Raw genomic sequence first — 6,956 nt, 5'->3', positions numbered from 1 at the left:
TATCAGTTGCTTAACTGTTATTCTTTAAAGCAATAGTTCTCGAACTTTAATACATCAGGATCACTTGGAAGTCTGGTTAAGACAGATTTCTGAGCCCACCCCTAGAGTTATTGATCTAGTAGGTCTGTGGTGAAACCTGAGAATTTGCACTGCCAAGTTCCCAGGTCATGTTGATGCTGCTCTTCTCCAGACAACACCAAGAACTGCTGCCCTGAAGTTGAGATCCTGAGGACATGGTGAGGCCAGGAGCCAAGACAGCAAAAGAGATCGTCAAACTGCTTTGCATGAGGCAATAACAGGAATATATTTCTCCTCTTGAGAAAGAGGAAATGAAGAGAGAGAAGGAGGAAGAGAAGAGGAGTGAGCAAGATGGCCTGAGGCTGAGGGGTCAGATAAACAACAAGGCAATTATTGAAAGGCACCTGGGAGAGAGGTTCCCCGCAAATCTTTAAAAAATCCCTCCTCCATATCTGGACAAATCTTAAAATAACACCACATTTACTCATTTCCTTGTAAAGTGTGTACGTGTATGTGTGTCTGTGTGAGAGAGAGACGGAGACAGAGAATGTGCACGTGCCTGTGTGAGGAGATTAAGACAGATGCTGAGTTTGCTGTGGGGCTGATGTGACTCAGAGCAGAGGCAGCTCCTGTAAGATGTCGAGATGATCAGCAGACTGAAGAAGTAGTAGGCTGTAGCCAGAGGTGATCTGTAACCTGTCTGCCCCTACACCTCATGCCTTCCTTCAGTGGAATTTATAGTTATTTTGGAGAAGGATTTGGGCCTGCACAGGACGTGAAAATAGAGATTTGAATCAATCATACCTTGTTCTCTGAGGGCCAGAGAGGCCTCAGCTAACATCTGGGTTACTTTTTCTTATGGTTCTCATCTACTTTGTGTTTATTCTAAAGTCTTTACATCTGGTAAGCAGATGGCAACACACTTCTTCAAATCGCAACCTTGAGAGGCTCCTGTCTTCTCCTCCTGAATTATTTGGTTACTATGTGGAGGTAACAGTTCTTTGCTACAGGTCATTTTTATTCTGACCCCCAGGTGAAGCTTGGATATTCTTAAGACTCTGGGAAGTGTGGGGGCTGCCCCAGCTGCCCTATATTTGAGGAAGACCAGTAGGACAGTGCTTTGACAGTTCTGGGCTGACTGGAGAATGAGAGATGTTGTGGGGCCCCATGAGCATCAGGCCTGTAACATCCTGTCACCATCTCTGCTGAAAATTCATCTTGTTATCCTCTTTCTCTATAAAAGTCTGTGAGCCCGGGGGAGGGGGGGTGGCGGGGAGGAAGAAACATCTACCTTGGGATTTAAGGCCAACAGGCCTGTTTCCTGTCCCCTCTTCCTTGGTTGCCACTTTGGTCTCCATGCAGAAGCATTGCTCTATGAATTTGTTTGTCGTTTCCAGCCTTGACTGGTTCAGAATGTTTTTAACCATTAGAAAAAGAAACAACTAGTTAAAGGATTTAATTTAAAGCTAATGATATACTTCAATGTGGTGCTAATTAGAGACATGGAGCTTGTTGTTTCTTAACATCTTGTTCACCAAGAGGACATTAACTTATGAAAAGTTGGAGAGATTAAGCATGGAAACCTTTGATGGTGGTGATGGTGGTAGTTCTGACTGGTGAATCAGACCAGTCTTGCCTTCAGGAATCCTACATAGACTCTGGTGGTTCCCCAGAGACTAAGTTCAACTACTGATGCGGTTTCATATACTCAGTTCCTGCTCAGGGTAAAAATGTCTTTCCCAAGCACTGGAAATTTATGTCAGAAATGGAGTCTTGGCATGTTCTAGAAAATGGACAGTGCCTCATGAGAGCTGCTGGAGCAAGGCATTGTTTTTCTTGCTCCTGGCACGCCCCACTCTTCCCTTTCCCTGCTGATTTTCATACAGCTTCTCCCCACTCGCCGAGAGTACGTTTTCAGCATGATTATGACTTCTCTACCCACAAAAGGGCAGACATGTGAGCACTGGGCTCCACAGTTACTGTCAGTGCTGGGCATCATACCAACACCAACAGAATCCCCATCTGGGTTCTTCCCAGAGGTTATGCAGTCTTGATTCAACAGACAATAAACAATAGGGAACAAGGATAATGGCCACTGGAGTTGCAAAAGAAGTGCCTGTTTTCATTATTTATACTCTCTGGCACTCCCTTATGGCTCTTTTATTCAAACATTAGTAGACTGAAACAAAAAAGGATTCTTGGAAGAAATAATTATTTAAAAAACGATGAAAAGCATTTCCACTAATTCTGTAAACTTGCTAAAATAATAAATTATTGGAAGAATATTGGTAATGTACAGTATTGGTGGAAGAACCGAACCACTGAGCCTGGGGAAATCAGAAAATAGAGGCCTTGTCTTTATTCAGGATTTCAAATTCCAGATGAGAGAATTTGATTGGACCAGACAGGGTGTGTTGTACCTACTTTGGTTCTAACCATCCATATTGTCAGGAGATTGGACAGGGAGCATAGCTGCTGTGATTGGGAGAATCCTGGTGAGTTGGGCAGCCTCTTGCAATGTGTATGTTCTGCATTGGTCAGTCATAATTTTAATCAAGTTAGCGGCTATTCAATGGAATGTGCCTAAACTTAATGCCCTGCATTATCTTGCTTGAAACATGAATAATCTGTTACCAAACTAGGGAAAAAACATAACATGCTCTAGGCAAGAATGGTAGTTCTTAAACTGTGGTCTCCAGACCATCAGCATGGACATGATGGAGAACTTGTTGGAAATACAAATTGATTTTCCCACTCCAGATCTAGTGAATTCCTGGTGAGACACAAAAAGCATGTTTTAACAAATACTCTAGATGATTCTGATACATGCAAAAATTTAACGTGTGTTAATCACCTAGGGGTGTTGTTACAGTACATATTCTTTTTTAGTAGGTCTAGGGTAAGGCTGATACTCTGCATTTCTAACAAGTTTCCAGGTTATGCCATTGGTGCTGATGCAGGGACAGACTTTGAGTAGCAAAAATAAAGATATTGAAGGAGAAAACTTATATCACTATTTCAAACTGTTGAAATTCTGTAGACAAAAGAGCAATGAAAACCATAAAGCCCTGTATGAATAAATTATTATTGCTATTGGATGATACTAGTTTTCATAAATCTTCAGAACATTGTGTATTTTGGGGGTAGAGGGGACTCATCTTCAACTGGCAGGTCTGAAGACAGGATTGGTTATAAAGTTTATGTAGCAAATCACCTTTAAGTCAAGTATATAAATGCCCCATGTGTCTTAATCTCAACATATAATAGCATGTAGCAAGAGTAGTATTTATATCTCCAGCTATCACTTGTCTTGTTCATGACAGAAATAACGTTCCACATTATTTAAAAATTATAACTCAAAGCATAATGCTAATGAAGTTGCCAAGCTACGACCTAAAAGAAGGCAGAGCCTGGCCAGATGGCTCAAGTTACTGATTACAACTTGTTGGGCCTTTCCTGGCCCAGATTGATCTTATCTAGTGTTTTTAGTCTCTGGCTATTTGGTGAATAATCATGAAAGCTTTTGAGCATCTGGTTCAATTTCCAGCAATTTGCTATTAGTGATACTCAAATCTGATTGCAGTGGTTTGGCAATGACTTAATGGGAGTAGGGAAAGATTATCTAACCGGGTTTATGAACCTTGCTAGCTAGGGGTCTCTTACGTTATGTTTGCCAATATTTTCCTTTCAATTTCATTGCTTTTATTATCAGATGACTGTGTTTCTTTGAGTTTTTGCTGTTGAAGATTATAGACGCTTTCATTTCACCTAATGCATTAAAAAAATTTAAGAGGACCTCCTCCACACAAAAATCTCCCATTAGGTCAACATTAATGTACATAAAAAGATCTCTCATCATAACTAAAATTAAAACAAGAACTAAGACTTACTGACAGAGTAATTTCTATTGTATTCCTCAAAGAGGCAAAATAAGCCTGAGAATAAAGACAAACAAGGGAACATAATTTATTTAGTCTTTCAAAAATTCTCATAAAGCTTAGTAAGAAAGAGAATTAAATCATTAGTAATTGAGGAGTTCCCCCTTTCCATAAAGTCCTTGTTTGCAATCAAGAAATGAAGAGCAGAGATATGTAGGCATTTTTCTGGAGAAAGAAACACTGATATTGTGACATCCAAAGATTTATTTCTGATAGGTGTCTAAGTTAACATTTTTATAAATAATCTGAATGGATAATTATAGATAGTTAAATGGCAGATAATGATTAGGATAATAATATGAGAGAAACTAATGGCTGTTTCAAACTTGAGCTTAAGGTGTAATTGCATCTTGGTTGAGTTCTGAATATCAGTGTCTGATTACTCAGCTTCCAGGTTGGAAGTCTTGGTTGCCTTTTTATTAAGAGAAAATTTCTAGGAAAATGGCTTCCTTAACTTGAAAAAAGCTCACTAAAGGTAAGAGAATGAGTATACTTAAAAATTTTTATTGATGTATATTTGACACAAAGATTTAAGGTATACAGTTTGACGATTTAATATACACATACGTTGTAAAATAATCAGCACACACTAGTTAACATAGTGATCACTTTAGATAGTTACCACTTAAACATTTGTATGTGTGTGTGTGACAAAAATACTATCTCCCCTCTTGGCAAATTTCAAATATACAATAAACTATTGTTAATTATACTCATATCATTGTACATTCGATCTCCAGAATGTATTCTTCTAGCATAATTGAATCTTCGTACCCCCTAACCAACATCTCCCCATTCTTCTCTTCCCTCACCCCTGGCAAACGCTATTCTATTCTCTGTTTCTATGACTTCAACTATTTTAGATTCCCTCTTTTTAAGGTGGAATAATATTCCATTGTGTGTGGTGTTTGTATGTGTGTGTATGTATAGCCCCCACATTTTCCTTTATTCATTAATCATTTCCATACTTTGACTATTGTAAATAATGTGGACATTAACATGGGAATGCAGGTATCCCTTGGAGAGCCTGATTTCATTTCCTTTGGATGTATATGCAGTAGTCAGATTACTGGATCTTTTTATTTTTTGAGGAACCTCCTACTGTTTTCCATAATGGTTGTACCAATATACATTCCAAGGAACAGTGTATAAGAGTTTCCTTTTTTCCACAGCCTCTCCAACATTTGTTATCTTTGGTCTTTCTGATAATAGCCATTCTAACAGATGTGAGGTGATAATTCATAGTTTTAATTTGAATGTCCTTGATGAATAGCCATGTTGAGAACCTTTTCTTTTTTTTTAATTGTGATTATACTTTAGGTTTTAGGGTACATGTGCACAATGTGCAGGTTTGTTACGTATGTACCCATGCGCCATGTTGGTGTGCTTCACCCATTAACTCATCTTGTAGCATTAGGTATATCTGCTAATGCTGTCCCTCCCCCCTCCCCCCCACCCCACAACAGTCCCTGGAGTGTGATGTTCCCCTTCCTGTGTCCATCTGTTCTCATTGTTCAATTCCCACCTATGAGTGAGAACATGCGGTGTTTGGTTTGTCCTTGTGATAGTTTGCTGAGAATGATGGTTTCCAGCTTCATCCATGTCAGTACAAACGACATGAACTCATCATTTTTTATGGCTGCATAGTATTCCATGGTGTATATATGCCACATTTTCTTAATCCAGTCTATCATTGTTGGGCATTTGGGTTGGTTCCAAGTCTTTGCTATTGTAAATAGTGCTGCAATAAACATACGTGTGCATGTGTCTTTATAGCAGCATGGTTTATAGTCCTTTGGGTATATACCCAGTAATGGGATGGCTGGGTCAAATGGTATTTCTAGTTCTAGATCCCTGAGGAATCGCCACACTGACTTCCACAATGGTTGAACTAGTTTACAGTCCCACCAACAGTGTAAAAGTGTTCCTATTTCACCACATCCTCTCCAGCACCTGTTGTTTCCTGACTTTTTAATGATGGCCATTCTAACTGGTGTGAGATGGTATCTCACTGTGGTTTTGATTTGCATTTCTCTGATGGCCAGTGATGATGAGCATTTTTTCATGTGCCTGTTGGCTGCATAAATGTCTTCTTTTGAGAAGTGTCTGTTCATGTCCTTCGCCCACTTTTTGATGGGGTTGTTTGTTTTTTTCTTGTAAATTTGTTTGAGTTCATTGTAGATGCTGGATATTAGCCCTTTGTCGGATGAGTAGGTTGCGAAAATTTTCTCCCATTTTGTAGGTTGCCTGTTCACTCTGATGGTAGTTTCTTTTGCTGTGCAGAAGCTCTTTAGTTTAATTAGGTCCCATTTGTCAATTTTGGCTTTTGTTGCCATTGCTTTTGGTGTTTTAGACATGAAGTCCTTGCCCATGCCTATGTCCTGAATGGTATTGCCTAGGTTTTCTTGTAGGATTTTTATGGTTTTAGGTCTAACATGTAAGTCTTTAATCCATCTTGAATTAATTTTTGTATATGGTGTGAGGAAGGGATCGAGTTTCAGCTTTCTACATGTGGCTATCCAGTTTTCCCAGCACCATTTATTAAATAGGGAATCCTTTTCCCATTGCTTGTTTTTGTCAGGTTTGTCAAAGATCAGATAGTTGTAGATATGCGGCATTACTTCTGAGGGCTCTGTTCTGTTCCATTGATCTATGTCTCTGTTTTGGTACCAGTACCATGCTGTTTTGGTTACTGTAGCCTTGTAGTATAGTTTGAAGTCAGGTAGCGTGATGCCTCCAGCTTTGTTCTTTTGGCTTAGGATTGACTTGGCGATGCGGGCTCTTTTTTGGTTCCATATGAACTTTAAAGTAGTTTTTTCCAATTCTGTGAAGAAAGTCGTTGGTAGCTTGATGGGGATGGCATTGAATCTATAAATTACCTTGGGCAGTATGGCCATTTTCACGATATTGATTCTTCCAACCCATGAGCATGGAATGTTCTTCCATTTGTTTGTATCCTCTTTTATTTCATTGAGCAGTGGTTTGTAGTTCTCCTTGAAG

The sequence above is a fragment of the Symphalangus syndactylus genome, chromosome 4 (genome assembly GCF_028878055.3).
Source record: "Symphalangus syndactylus isolate Jambi chromosome 4, NHGRI_mSymSyn1-v2.1_pri, whole genome shotgun sequence".
NCBI classification, from domain to species: Eukaryota; Metazoa; Chordata; class Mammalia; order Primates; family Hylobatidae; genus Symphalangus; species Symphalangus syndactylus.
Note: the sequence above shows the minus strand (reverse complement) of the source record.